At 33.9% G+C, this 15,841-nt stretch overlaps 1 long non-coding RNA gene across 2 annotated transcripts in view; it reads left to right on the top strand.

Moving 5' to 3' along the window:
• LOC121241889 overlaps positions 1-13,672 on the top strand; it is a 31,460-nt gene extending 17,788 nt beyond the window's left edge. The window contains exons 3-4 of one of the 2 annotated variants that reach the window (XR_005935831.1): positions 13,231-13,237; positions 13,643-13,672. This is a non-coding gene — a long non-coding RNA (uncharacterized LOC121241889). Of the gene's footprint in view, positions 1-7,640; positions 7,681-13,230; positions 13,238-13,642 lie in introns of those variants that run through there. The other variant, XR_005935832.1, reaches the window with a different exon arrangement.
• The last annotated feature ends 2,169 nt before the right edge of the window (positions 13,673-15,841 follow it).

Below are 15,841 nucleotides of genomic sequence, written 5' to 3'. Positions count from 1 at the left end.
TTTGCAGGCGCAAGATGGAAACCCCAGTTTGAAACTCTACCACCACCAGAAATACTTAAATCTTCAGAGGAAGAAGTTCCCTAGTTGGAACTGAAACCACTTCCACAAGATTTAAAGTATGTGTTTCTTGGTCCTAAAGAATGCACATTTCCTGTGGTGATTTCCTCAAAGTTAAATCAGAAGGATGAAGCCCAATTGGTTGAAGTCTTAAAAAAGAATCGAGGTGCAATTGGTTGGACAATAGCCAACATCAAAGGTATTGATGCTGCTGTTTGTACCCACAAAATCCATCTTGAAGATGATGCTAGACTGGTTCGTGATGCTCAACGTAGGGTCAATCCTATCATGAAGGAAGTTTTCAAAGAGGACGTGCTCAAGCTGCTCGCAGTGGGTATCATTTACTCCATTTCAGACTGTAAGTGGGTATGTCCAACTCAAGTGGTACCAAAACAATAGGGTTTAACTGTTGTCAAAAATGAAAAAAATTAGTTGATTCCAACTATAATGGTTACTGGTTAGAGAATGTGCATTGATTATAAAAAACTTAATTCAGCCAGTAGGAAGGATCATTTTCCTCTACCATTCTTGGATCAAATTTTAGAATGGTTGGTAATGCATTTTATTGCTTCTTGGATGGATACTCTGGTTATTATCAAATTGCTGTAGTGCCTGAGGACCAGGAGAAAACCACTTTTACCTGTCCTTTTGGCACCTTTGCTTTTACCAGAATGCTTTTTGGTTTGTGTAATGCTCCAGCTACTTTTCAGAGATGCATGATGAGTATTTTTTCTGACATGATTAAGAATATTTGTGAAATATTCATGGATGACTTCTCTGTTTTTGGGAAATCTTTTGATAGTTGTTTGCATAATTTGGCACGTATTCTCTAGAGATGTGAGGAAAAAAATCTTTTACTTAATAGGGAGAAATGCCAATTTATGGTTACTTTGTCTTGGGACATATTGTTTCTTCTGAAGGTATAAAGGTCGACAAGGCAAAAATTGAATTAATATCTAAACTTCCTATCCCTAGGACGGTTAAGGATAATTGTTCTTTTTTTGGTCATGCTGGCTTTTATAGGCAGTTTATTCAAGGGTTCAGTTCTATTACAAAACCTTTGTGCATTCTTTTACAAAATGATATTGAATTTGTTTGGACTGATGATTGCCAAAAAGCTTTTGATACCCTTAAAGAATCACTTACCACTGCCCTCATTATACAACCCCCGCAGTGAGACATTCCCTTTGAAATTATGATTGATGCAAGTGATTATGCCTTAGGAGCTGTTTTGGGGCAGCGTGTAGATAATAGACCTTTTGTGATTTATTTTGCCAGTAGAACCTTGAATGATGCCTAGAAAAATTACACCACTACTGAAAAAAATTGCTTGCAGTGGTTTTTGCACTTGATAAATTTCGAGCTTACATTCTTGGTTCTCCTGTTACTATTTTCACTGACCACTCTGCTCTTAAGTATTTGTTGGCTAAGAAAGATGCAAAATCACGCTTGATTCGCTAGATTTTACTACTTCAAGAGTTCAACATCACCATTAAGGACAAGAAAGGAGTTGAAAACGTAGTAGCTGACCACCTCTCTAGATTGCCATCATCCTCCTCTTCAAATGTCAACCTTCCTCTTGTTGATAGTTTCCCATATGAGTAGCTCTTTGTGATTCACAAAGCTCCTTGGTTTGCTGACATAGTTAACTATATGGTGATTGAGCGAATGCCTTCTGAATGGTCCACCCAAGATAAGCATCGATTTCTCTCTGAGGTACAACACTTTTACTTTGACGATCCATACCTTTTCAAATATTGTTCGAACCAATTGATTCGAAGATGCATTCCTGATGATGAGTTTTCTTTTGTGTTGAGATTTTTTCATATGGGTGCATATGATGGTCATTTTTCAGCAAATAAAACAATCGCTAAAATTTTGTAAAGCGATTTTTACTGGCCTTCCATGTTTAAAGATGCTTATAATTTTTGTAAGGCGTGTGAGCCTTGTCAAAAAGTGGGATCCATTAGCAAAAGAGACATGATGCCTCTTTCCCTTATTCTTATCATAGAAATTTTTTATTGTTAGAGAATAGACTTCATTGGACCTTTTCCAGTTTCCTTTGGAAATATATTTATTTTATTAGCTGTGGATTATGTTTCAAAATGGGTGGAAGCCGTCGCTTGCAAAACAAATGACCATCGTGCTGTCCTAAAATTTTTGCAATCTCTGTTTGCTCGCTTTGGCATGCCCAAAGTTATCATTAGTGATGGGGGTTCTCCTTTTTGCAACAAACCATTTTCTACACTCATGAAGAAATATGGTATCACACATTGAGTTCTACCCCTTATCATCCTCAAACAAATGGGGAAGCAGAATTGGCAAATAGAGAGATCAAAATCATTTTAGAGAAAACTATCAATCCTAATAGGAAAAACTGGTCAGTTAAGCTTCTTGATGCTTTGTAAGCTTATAGGACAGCTTTTAAAACAAATCTAGGGCTGTCCCCTTATCGATTAGTTTATGGTAAAGCTTGTCATTTACTTGTTGATATTCGACATCGAGCTCTTTGGGCTATAAAATATGTTAACATGTCACTTGATGAAGCTTCAGGTTTGAGAAAATTGCAGATCAATGAATTGGATGAAACTTGTCGGGATGTTTATGACAACGCTCAGCTGATAAAGGAACGCATGAAAATTCTACATGATCAGAAAATTCATCCAAAGCATTTCACACTTGGCCAAGAAGTTCTACTTTACAACTCTCGTTTACATATTTTTCCTAGTAAATTGAAATCCCGATGGAGTGGGCCATACATTGTAAAGAAGGTTCATCCTCACGGGGCAGTAAACATTGTCAATCCAAAGAATGGCAATAGCTTCACTGTCAATGGACAACGTCTAAAGCCGTTTGTGAAGGTCTGCGATCCACACGAAGAGATCTTGCTTGTGCAAGATTTCAGGAAAGTGTTTTGATCTTTTCCCCCTTTACAGCTTTCTTTACTTGCATTTTGTTTGTTTTTATTTGTTGTTTTGCTTTGACTTTATATTTCATGTTGAATTTTTTTTGTTTTGCTTGCTTATTCCTGTGCACTTTGTTTTCTTTCATTCGATTCATTGAGGACCATATCTCTCTCACTAGTTGGGGGGTAGTATGTGTGCACAGATGGAAAAGAAAAATTAATGTGATTTGCATTGATACACATATGATTGACACACACTCTATTTCTAGTATTTTGTGAAATCTGAGCATCTTGGTGGAGTAGTTGAGCGAAATCATTTTGTGAAGATTTATTTTCAAACTTAAGTATAGAGCATGATTTTTGATGCATCATATTTTGTTAATGTGTAGCTTGCAACACCGGGATGCTATACATATTGAGATGAGACTTGATAAGATTTTTGCAAAACGAATGAAAAATTTTGAAGGACATTTTGCATATGCTTACGCTTGTAGTGTTCCTTATTTACTGTTCATTGATTTAATACAAGAGAAGTAAACTGCAGGACTACTGAGCCATGCTTAAAAAAAAAAAAAAAAAGAAAGAAAAAAGAGATTTGAAAAGAATAGAAAAAAAGGAATAAAGGCGATTTAGTGAGCTTTCCTAAGTAGACGGCTAGAAACAGTTACCTAAGACTTTGGAGGTTGAGTGTTCAACCTTTAAAAATAGAGCTGGCGTGAAAACTGCTAGTCCCTTGGACTTTGAGGTAGTTAGAATCAGCAATGATTAATCTTAAGGTTGAAAAATTCTATGACAAATCATGGCTAGTATTGAGGAACATACAACCAGTTTAGCTCCACACACACATTTGAGTTCTGAGACATTTGCTTCAATTCTATGTAAAAGATTGTTGAGATAGTCTTGGTGGGTATAGTCCCTGGGGGTTGAGTAGTAACGTGTCACTTTTGTGACAGTTTAGAATTGTGTTTGATTGTTTCTATTTGGTTTTGATCTTTATGCATATTCATCTCAATTAATTTTCACTATTTTGCTCAAGGATTAGCAAAACCTAGTTAGGGGGTGCGATTGAGTTGAGTTATTGTATATTTTATATATTTAGAACCAATATATTTTATTTATTTCATTACATTATTATTGGTTTTAAATTGAAAAATGGTTAAGATGAATAAATCCGAGTTGTGATTTAAATTAGTTAATAACATGATTTAAACTTAATTTTATAACTTGTGATTTAATTGGACAATGTTTATTCACATGCATAACATAATTTTTTTTTGTATTCTATTCTTCTTTTTTATTTTATTTCTTTTCTAATTTTTATTTATTTTTATATAGGCAAAGAAATGCATGAGAAAAGTCGAAGAAAAAGACAAGTCAAAAAGTCAAAAAGAAGTAAAAAAGACACCAATCACTTGGTGTTTGGATATTGGATGGAAGTAACAAGGGAAAAAAAAAAAAAGACCTTATCTCAAAAAGACTCAAGACCTACACGACGCACAAAAAAGAAAAAAAGAAAAAGAGAAACACACACACGCACGCCGCACTGAAAAGAAATAAAAAAAGACAGAGGTGGCACGACGTGGGAGGATTATTTTTTTCATATGAACGCAAACGAAAGGGGTTTTGAATGCACATAGTGCCACGGCATGAAGAACCTCGAGATCCAATTGTTGCACTCCAGCCTTCTCCTCCATTGCCTATCACCTCCATCTCTATTCATTTGACCTGCTATTTTTACTCTCTACTATTTATTTAAATTTAGTTTAAATTTTGTGATGTATTTTTGAGATATTTGGCTTAGGCCTTTGGGTATTTTATTTGCTGTTTATTTACTTCGTGTTAATTATTTTTCTTACTTTTTTAAGATTTCATTTAACAATGATTACAATTGCTATGGATTGATTTTGAAAATTTGTGATTTGAATACAAGGATGATCTCTAGAATCTTTATTTTGCGGCTTTTCAATTCTCAGATCATATTTTGTCAATTACTTTATAATCTAGTTTAATTCTTACCTTAGTTTTATTAATCTCTTAATTCTATTGCTATTATATTGATTAAAGCTTAATTAGGACTTAAATAATTTCAATTTTGTTATTAATTTTCAGATTAATTAAGTTTGTTTAGTTTAGTTGATTCTTTGATTGTTAATTTCAGTTTGTTAGTCTTTTACATTTCATTTCGACACTCAAAAATCTAAAAATATGAATCTAGTTCATGACTAGTGCCCTTTTCATTCCTGTTGAACTTTTCCATTCATTGCACATATTATCATTTTTATTTTCTCTTTGTGAATATTTTCACCATTTTAAACAAGTTTGATTTTAAGTAACTTTCCCTGAGGAGACGATCTAGAAATTTCTTCTTAATTATTACGCGACATCCTCCTATACTTGGGACAGCCTTTGTGCTGCTCATTTTTTAGTGAGTCAACTCTATCACAACCCCGCCTCGGAAACGGCGGGATCGCGACGTACATGCCTGTTCTTTTCTTTCTTTCCTTTTCATCATTTTTCTTTTTCAAATAATATGCAATCGGCATGGACATGACACACGTGCACTCTAAATTTTTGATCTAATAATGGGAACACCTGATGGACATTTTATTTGAACATTCATCCATAAGAGACTCTCAGAGTCCATCCCAACATAAAACGTCTATACATAAACAAAACCTATCATCCGTAACATAATTGTTCTAGTTAGGGAAGGTCTTAAGCGTCTACCTCTCCCTCTGCAGTAATGCCTTGCTCCCCAGCCTTTTCGTCATTACCTGGACGTTTAAAACATTTAAAACAAAATGAGTCGAATACTCAATAAGTAGTACACCATGCAATGAACATACTTGGCATCTATTATTTTCTTTTGAAAACATGCATACATAAACATTTTTCCTAATTCCTGACAATGCTTTCGCGCATAACAGTTTAAAGAATAAGCCATACTTTCATGCATAAACATTTCTTTAAAAATAACTTTACTTTACGTTTCACTTTCTTTGGCTAGTACACACTATTACGCCCCATGTGATGGGTTAACGTTATTCTTTTGGACCTGGATTCCACCCGTGGCCACAAGTTGGGAATCCCTTTTTAGTCAGAGTGCAGCACTGGGTGCACTACCAGTTCTACTTACCCAGCATTGCAATCTGCCCATTCCTTTGGTACCCTTTTCATTCATATGGCCGTTACATAGTTTCATACATTAAAGCAATCATTCATTCAGTCCTTTCTTTCATTCATTCATGTCAGTCATTTCAGTCCAATTCATTTAACAGTTCATTCATGAAAAATGTCGTTTAAAAGCATGAACTTAACATCATCTTTTCATTTAACAGTGTATTCATGAAGAAACATCATTTTTAAAGCATTAGCTTAAGCATCATTTTCATGGCATCCATATAGCGTTAGTTTATAGGGACGATTTAACATCAGTTCATAGGGACATCTTAAAATGTTTTCCTCGCATCATTTTAAGTATCAGTTCATACGGACATTTTAAAACACTTTCTTTGCGTCATTAAAAGCATCAGTTCATAGGGGCATTTTAAAACTCGTTTAAAGCATCACTTGAAGTATAAGGCATGAGACATTCATTACCTTTCATTTACAATCAAAATATTTTTATCATCTTTCTTACTTCGATGCACATGCATTTTTATGAAAAATATACATTTTAATGCTATACTACATATAGGAATAATCAATAAGTTTATTGAGAGAGCATGTATGGAATCTCATGACTTAGAGCCTACGTTCATGCATTACCTTATACACATGCACACAATTATAATCGATAGGGTGCTTAACAGGGGCTATCAAGAAAGGGCTTGTACATACTATATATATTTACTCTTTTCTTTAGAAGAACATTTGCAATAAGAGAGAGACATTCTATCATAAGGAGAACTTGGTGTAAGAAGCATGGTCATAGCTACTTACCTCTATGCTCCTTGATACTTCCATCATCAGTATAGGTCCTATTTCAATAAATAGCATAAGCGTGTTAATACTCATATAATATTCTTTAGCCCTCCATTTAAAAGAGAAAGCTATGAAATTACAATCTAACGTCTCTTCTATGCTTAGCATTAACCCAATGACTACTCCTCACCTCAACTTATAAGAGAAATAACTTAAGTATTAAGACATGCTAGCTGTCCATGGAAATGCTATTTTAAAAGGTTACATGAAAATTAGTTAAGAATATAAGCTTTAAGCAAGGTTTCTTTGGTTCAAGCTCACTTTGGGTTATGGACATTAGAAGATAAAATCTGGAATTCTCGACAATGGGCTTTAAAATAAATTTAGGCATCTCAAGTAGGCTAAACAAGCTTAAGAAACATGCCCTTTAAATCAACTTGTGGTCCCTCATTATAAAAAGGTTAACTCATCAATATTTTGGACTCTTGGGTTAGGTAGAATTTAACCAAAAAAGTGACGACATAAATGGGCTATTTTTATGGCATGACATGAACTTAGGAATATTTTGGATAGCTTTGCATATTATAATTTCTCATGCACAATTAATCCCTTATATCTAAACTAACTAAGCTATAACCTATTCACATAAGCAATATATTAAATAGTTTAGATAAAACCTCCCATTAAAATTAAAGTAGCATAAAGTATAGTAAGGTTACCCATTAAGAAACTTTAAAACATTTAAACACTCAAGCTTATGATTTACTACTTAATACCTTTAAAAGAAAAATATAAAATTATAGAACCAAGTAAAACCTTTAAACCAAACCTCTAGCATCCTAAAAATAATTTACCAACCAAACCTCAACACAAGGCATATGATACCAACATATATAATTTAAAATCAATATAATCATCATTTATGACTAAACCAAGTTTAATAATAACATAGTATTTTCGAAATATAGGAAAATACATGGCAAAACAATTATAATACCATTCGGTTTGGGCCAAAAACAGGGCATACATATTTATTTGCAATATAAGAAATTAACTACACCAAAACATAAGCTAAAACAACTTAATAGGCTTCCAAAAGCACATTAAAAACAATAAGTCAAATTAAGATTTTTACCTTAAGCTCTTAGCTTCTTTCAAGAAGTAAGATAGAGGACCAAATAGGGGTAAACCCGTGTAGATGAAGAGCAACACAATATCACTGTTTTAAACCCCAAAACCGAAACATAAAAATCATCAAAAGAAAATCCACTTGATTAAACCATGGCTAATATTTCGAAATACACAAGGGAGAAGATTGAGGGTATTCTTACCTTGTTATTTTCCTCTTGAGGAGAAGGAAAATGGATGCTTGGCTTGAGATTGGAAGAGAAATGGAATGGGAGAGAAGTGGGTTGGTCGCACGGTGAGAGTTGGAAGAGTTTTCTTCCTCTCCTTGCTCTAGACATTGGTGGGTGCTAAAGAGAAGAAGGAATTTATTCCTTCTCTTGTAAGCGTGTATAAAGGAGAAAAAGAATTTAATTGGCTTATTGAGGAAGCTAAGGGTGAAAAGGGGAAGAAAGGGAATCGATTTTAACTCTTACCTTTTTGTGTAGCTTTGACCGACAGGTGCAAGGATGGGATGCCTTAGGATAGTTTTTATTTTTTTCTTTTCTCTTTTGTTGACTTGCCTTGGACGATGGGTGGGAGGAAAGTGAAGTAAATGGCTTCCTTGAAAAGCCTACGGGCTCAAGTCCAAGCAAAGAAGGAAAAAGAAAAGATTTAGTTGACTTGGTCAAGACTTATCACATAAGCTTGGGGAGGAGAAGATGAAGACTTTTCTTTTGTCTTTCTTGGTTGCTTCCTACGTAAGCTAGGAAGAGGGAAATGGAGTTTTAGTCTTTGTTTCCTCCTTCCAACACAAGGAACCAAATGGATGGTAGAGATCCATCCACTTCAAGGGTAGTTTTCACCTACCAATCCTATGGTAGAGAATAATTGGGTCATTTTCTAAATAAATAAAATTAAAGGACTTAAGAGAAATATTTCAAAGTCTTAAAATAATACCCTAGATTTATTTTAATAAATCATATTTTAAAAATAAAGCACACTCATCTTAAAATAAAATAATTGGAAGTAATAAAAATATCTTCATCTCAAAATATTTAACTTAAATAACTGATAAAATGACGTAAGGACCTACGTAGTAGGACTCGGGTATTACAGACTCTTTTCCAGAGTTTGTTTCCCAAGTCATTTGGCATGATGCAATGATGTAATTCCTTTTCTCAGGAATAAAACAGTTTCAACATTGTTTATCAAAAAAAAAAAAAGATATATTATTATTTAAGTAAGTTCTTTAAAAGCCAATGTTTATGTACCACGCATATCATGATCTCTATAAGCACGTCATTCATCATAATTCATGATCATGTTTAATTTTGCATATTAAAGTTATGTAAGTATTATGCACATCATGCATCTCACGTTGCATAAGATATGTAAATTTTATAAGATCAAGTATAAGATAAATATCATATTAATAAGATGGTCATTCAGATGCATAGTACCAACATAGTCAAGGTGGATGTGTAAGCCACAGACTCAAGCGTGTTCTACCACAATATATTACTATCAGATCATATCAATGGTTCTTCCTATGGCCATAGGATGTGGGACTGGTACACAATATTGTACACATGGTTATGTGTGTTGGCCAGTTAGATAAGTTAGATGATTTAGACCAGCCAGATAATTCAAGACAAGTCATGTATGTCATAAGCACACACATGAATAGTCATGATTATAAATTCATAGCATGAAATATTTTACAGGTGTAGTATGTTTAGTATATTTACCTTATTATGAGGTTCTTACTGAGTTTTCAACTCATTTTAATTGTTTATGTTTTCAAACCACCAAAATCAAAAAATTTATAAAGGTAGAGCTGGAAGATGGGACTTGGTCCAAGGAGGCGTGTCAGAGACTTAGATCATGCACATAGTTTGTTATGCTAAAAATATCTGCAAGTGCACATAATCGTAACAAGTAGTAAAATGTTTTAAAGAAAATGGATGTCGAACCCACAGAGATTAATTATACTATTGAGTACTGAAATTTAGTAAATGAATTACTATTTGAAAAACTGAAATTTAAAGAATAGATTATCTAAATTAAATTGAAGAAAATAGCATTAAAATTTAGATTTTTAAAGATAATAATAATAGATCTAGAGCATTTGATTTCACCCAGCGAATCTCACACAATTTATTCTTCCTTGTTATAGAATTACAATTATCCCAAGTTGATGATAAACATCTCTTAACTATTCAATATTTTCTTTTGAACAATACTAAAAATATCTCCAATTAATAACTAAATATCTCTATGTGAGTTTAACTAATTGGAGACTCATTAATTTTTTTGGATTTTCTTGAAAATCACACTAATCGTGGTAAAGTATCTCTACTTTCGCTCAACTAATGGTGCTTAATCCTAGAGCTATAATCACAAATCACCTCTCGGTCTCATTGCGATTAAATAGATCGAACAATAATTAGCTAGAAAATTGCAAGCATTAAGAATAAGGAATAAACGCTCAATCATGGAAATATTGGAAATAAAATAACTTAGAATATAAATTGTGTATTCAATGGTAGACTATATCAAAGCTCTAGAAAATAAAATTAGTTCATAATAAATCTGAAAAGAAAAAGAATAGAACTAGTGTTCTTCATTTGAGTCGGTTGATGAAGCATGCGGCTCTTGCCTCCGCTTCCCAGATCCACATTCTTGAAAGAAACTTAAAGAATAAACTCTGGAATATTGGACTCTAAAACTCAGACTCTCCTCCCCCTAATTTTGAGCTAATGATATGCTTATATATGGTAGAAAAGAAACCCTAATGTTTCATAATTTTTGCCTAAAAAATTGCCTAACTTTTAGGACTTATATTGGCAGACTTGTACGCGTTCCAGGAGTTAGAATTTAGAAATCCTTGTTAGAGTTAAAGTTGTAACCCTTTAAAATAAATTTCCAACCCATCTAGAATCGCATCCATTGGATATCTGAGTAGAAAGTTATAATTGAAACACTCAATCATGTCCAAGCTGTCTCCTAGTGTATTCCGAACTTGGACTTCTTGTGGATTCTTTCTGTGATTTCTTTCTCTTTTTATTGATCAAAATTACTTTTAAACTCTTTGTTAGTTGTTTCTCACGATGTTGTTTAGGTTGTTCTTTTAAGTTGGTTGGATAGACTGGTCGCCCAATCTAACCGCCCAGAACCTTGTTGCCAAGTCTTTTCACCCAGGAGGTAAAATATCTCACTCATCGCCTAACTCTTGTCGTCAATTCTAGTCGCCATTGAGTCTCCTTGCCTAAATCTCCTCAGCTCTTATTGCCTCTCGTTGGTCTGGATCCGTAATCTCTTCTTCTGTAGCAAAATACTCTCCTTTCGCACTAAATCTTCTCATTCCTTCAAAATAAAGAAAAATATGTAGAAATAAAATAACATCAATAGTATTGAAGGAAAGTTGACATGTTTCATAAATAAAAGAGTAATAAAAATCACACTTATCATAGTTTTTAAGTTATTGTATTACAAAATTATGAGAAATCTTAATAAGTACTTCCGCATAGTCTCTTTTATGATTTCAGCATTTTGAATGACTTTATTTATTATAAAGAATCTTTGGAAATATTTTTTAAATCAAGTTCAGTAGTAGCGCACCGGTTCTTAAGATTTCATAAAAATGACATCATTTTTAAGCATAGGGGAGCAGGGTGTTACAAAGTATGAGCTTATCCCACAACATTAGAGCTTTTGGCTTCTCTCAAGGATTAGAGCAGAAGACACACACTCACTTGCCCACAAGTATGTGTGTGTGCGCTTTTCTTTAAGTTTCAAAAATCCCAAAGCGTGAGGGATGAGTTTAGAATGGTGAGGCTTTTATACAAAGAGTTCAGAAAGGGCCTTACAATTCCCAACGTGGGTTGGCTGGTGAATCGGTGAAAACTCCACTTTTCAGGTGTACGTTGGATGGTAGGGTGATAGCAACGAAGAGGTCGCGTTCTGCACATCCCAGAATTTCGGCCAAAGCTAAAGGGCACTCAGGCTATTGGCTTGGCAATGTCGCCCATGTAATCAAAAGCTTCTACGTATTCAAGTCTGTGGTATTTCTTTCCCACGCGTGCTCCTTGTAGAAAAGTCGTTGTCTGAGTCTGATCCTTTGTGAGGTTACTCGTTACTCTCTTAGCACTCCTAGGTTACCTCAAGGAACTCCAAAATTTCTGGGTGCCCGACTCGCACTAGTTGTTTGTTGCTTACGCCACAATGTGTTTCGCGCTACACGTTGCTCGTTGTTGCATTTCTATTTCCCTTAATGTAATGTACGCAATTATATTTGCTCACTTGTATCGTTGCTCACACGAAACACAATATGTGATAATTGTCTAAAATCTCATTTCTATCATTTCATATTGGTCATTATTGCATCACTTTTGAATGTAAATTAACTTCTATGAAAAATTATATATCACTCTCTTCACCACTGCATAGTATACAAGTTTTAATAAAAAAGTGGTGTGTGTCATGAGGTTCAAATGTAAATATTTTCAGTGACATTGATGCAATTATTTTCTTTTGCAGAAATTCAATGAAAAATATAATCAATAAATCTTGAATTGAGGCAAATTTGGAAACACTCGTAGTCCAGAAGGAAACTGACAGCAGATCGGTATTTCGATCATAACTTTTTCATATGATCTCCAATTGATACTATTTTAGGTGCGTTGGAAACTTGACTTCAAGACCGACAAATTAATCACTAATGGAATTTTCCATAAGGGGAAGTTTGGGGTTTCAAATGGAGGCTTGAAGCTAGGTTAAAAAGAGGGACGCAACCCAGTTTTCATCTCTGCATTCTCTCCACCTTTGCTCTCTTGTGAAGGTTGTATTCTAGTGTGGGGTTTTGTTCTTTATTTTAGTTTTCTTATGGAGAATTTCTCCTCAAATTCAATGGCTCTTGTGATGAACTTGGTTGGCTAAATTTTCGTACTAAGGTTAGAGGTAAGTCTAATGATTTAGATATTGTTTCGGATCAACAATAGAGTTTATATCATGACTTTGATCGATTGAATGGTTTTATTATTGGATACTTTGATTATCTATATATTTATCTTGATTCATTGTGATTTTCGAATACATTGGATGCTTGAAAAATTCCTGTGATATTCAAATGGGTTTGTGAATGTTTCTACCATGAATTGTTCATGTTTAATATTTAGTGATTAGCTTTATTGGCCTTAATTGCTAAATTTTCCAATTAGACAGAATCATTATTCTAGTTTAACTGTGTAAATTGATTGTAGACAATATTCTTTATTATTAGACGGATCCTTGAAACCTTAGTCGCTCTCCTTATTGATTTATTTTATCATTTTAGTTGTATTCTATTACTTTAAAAATCTTCATCTCAGTAATTCCATCCTTTATTTGACTGCATGTTCCTTTTAATAATTTTTTTTTCATTGTTTAAGTTTATTTTCTTTATCATATAAGTCAATTTCTGTGGATTCGACTATGTTAGGTACCATAACATTTGTATACTTGTAGGTAAAACTGCTCTGCATTTTTGGTTCACTACTTTGAGTCAAACTTTAGGTATAACAAGTTTTTGGCGCCGTTGTTGGGGATTGCAACATGTGATGAAAGCTTTTAAAAAAAAATATTTTGCTAACTTTCTCTTGTTTTTGTAAGTATGATTTTTGTTTATTTTATTAAAGAAAGGGATTGAGTAGCATTATTTTCATATTCATATTATTTGGTAATCTTGTTCCCTTCTCTTTTATTTTCTTACTTATTTTGCATTTGGTTTTTAGAATAGAAGACTTTAGGTGGTGCATGCATTGATTAATTTTGAGACTATTCCATAGCTTTTAGTTTTTTTTATTGGATGTTCTTGAGCCTCTATGATGAATGATCTCATGGTAATGTGATCAAACTAGTAGATTGTGGAAAGAGGAAATTGTTTTAGGAGAATTGTCTGAAAAGTTGTTTAGAGATTCCAAGAATTCTCATTTTGACACCATGACTGACGATCATGGTGTTCATGATGAACTCGAAAATGATTATGTTCAAAATAATCCACCAATGAGAACTTTGCGTGAGTATTTGCAGCCAACAAGGACATTGCATGATTTTTCCTACGAATACGAGGAAACTTGATTTAAAACCGGGAGTAATTCAATTATTTCTCCAGTTTCATGGCTTTGATTCAGAAAGTCCTTATTTGCATTTAAAAGAATTTGAAGAGGTTTGTGCAACTTTGCAAAACCAAACTGTCAATGATGATGTTGTTAGATTAAAGTTGTTCCCATTCTCTTTGAAGGAAAAAGCTAAAAATTGGCTTAATTTCTTGAGACCAAGATCTATTGGCACATGGCAAGAAATGCAAAGAGAATTTTTGAAAAAGTTTTTTCATACTCACAGGATCAACACTCTTCGCAGAAACATTATGAATTTTTCTCAAAAAGAAAATGAGACTTTTGTCCAGTGTTGGAAGCGTTTTAAGGAATTATTGCTAACTTGCCCACATCATGGCTATGAGACTTGACACACCATTAGTTTTTTCTATGAAAGTTTAACTTCTCAAATGCACCAGTTTGTAGAGGTGATATGTAATGGTGAATTTTTAAATAAAGATCTTGATGATGCTTGGGACTATTTTGACCAATTGGCTGAAAATGCCCAATCTTGGGACAACACAGATCATTCTGATAAGTCAAATAAGTCCAAGCGTAATGCCATGTCTCAAGAATGTATGTATGTCCTCAAAGGAAATGATGATGAGAAAGCTAGGATAACAAGTTTGACTAGAAAAGTAGAGGCCATGAAACTTAGGAAGGTAAATTTAGCTAAGGTCATTGAAAAAGAAGAAGAAAATTGTGGCATATGTGAGACTAGTGGGCACCTAACTCAGGATTGTCCAACAATCCCTGGTTTTAAAGAGGTGTTGCACGAACAAGCAAATGTCATGAATCCTTATAAAAGACCTTTTTCTTCCCCTTATTCTGAAACATATAATCTTGGATGGAGGAATCACCACAACTTTAGTTAGAGGAATGAGTCCAATTTACATCAAAATTCTTAAGGGCCTTCTGTTTCTACTCCTTATGTGCCTCCACATAAGACAACCCTTGAGGAGACATTACAAACTTTTAAGCAGGGTCAAGCTAATATTAACAGTCAAACAATGCGGGCCATTAATAACTTGAGGAGTTCTATTGGTGACTTGACCTCCACATTGCGCATTCAAGAAAAGGGTAAGTTTCCTACTCAACCTCAGCCAAATCCCAAAGGGCAATTTGAGGTAAGTAATTCAAATTCTTATGATTCAAAATTTGAACATGCCAAGTCCATCACCACTCTACGTAATGGAAAAATGATTGATAAAAGTATTTCAATGAAAGATGGTAAAACCAACAATTCTTCAAATTCCAAGAGTGATGGTGAACTTGACAAGGTTTAGTTAGATATGCCTGTCAAAGACCCAATACCTGCCCCTTTTCCCCAAAGGTTGTAACCTTCTCATAAATTGGTTTAAAATGTTGACATTCTTGAAATTTTTAAATAGGTGAAAATTAATATTCCTTTGTTGGATGCCAATAAACAGATTTCATGTTATGCTAAGTTTTTGAAAGATTTGTGTACAGTGAAGTGTAAGATGAATGTGCAAAAGAAGGTTTTCCTCATAGAACAGGTAAGTGCCATCTTTCAAAATAATTCTCCTCCAAAATATAAAGATCCAAGTTGTCCAACAATTTCTTGTGCTATTGTGAATTTTAAAATTAAGAAAGCTTTACTTGACCTTGGTGCTAGTGTTAACCTCCTACCTTACTCGGTATATGAGTAATTGGGTCTTGGTGAGCCTAAACCCACCAAGGTAACACTCCAACT

This window comes from Juglans microcarpa x Juglans regia, chromosome 8D (assembly GCF_004785595.1).
Source record: "Juglans microcarpa x Juglans regia isolate MS1-56 chromosome 8D, Jm3101_v1.0, whole genome shotgun sequence".
NCBI lineage: Eukaryota > Viridiplantae > Streptophyta > Magnoliopsida > Fagales > Juglandaceae > Juglans > Juglans microcarpa x Juglans regia.
The sequence above is the reverse complement of the archived record's forward strand: the minus strand, read 5'-3'. Positions and strand labels throughout refer to the sequence as shown.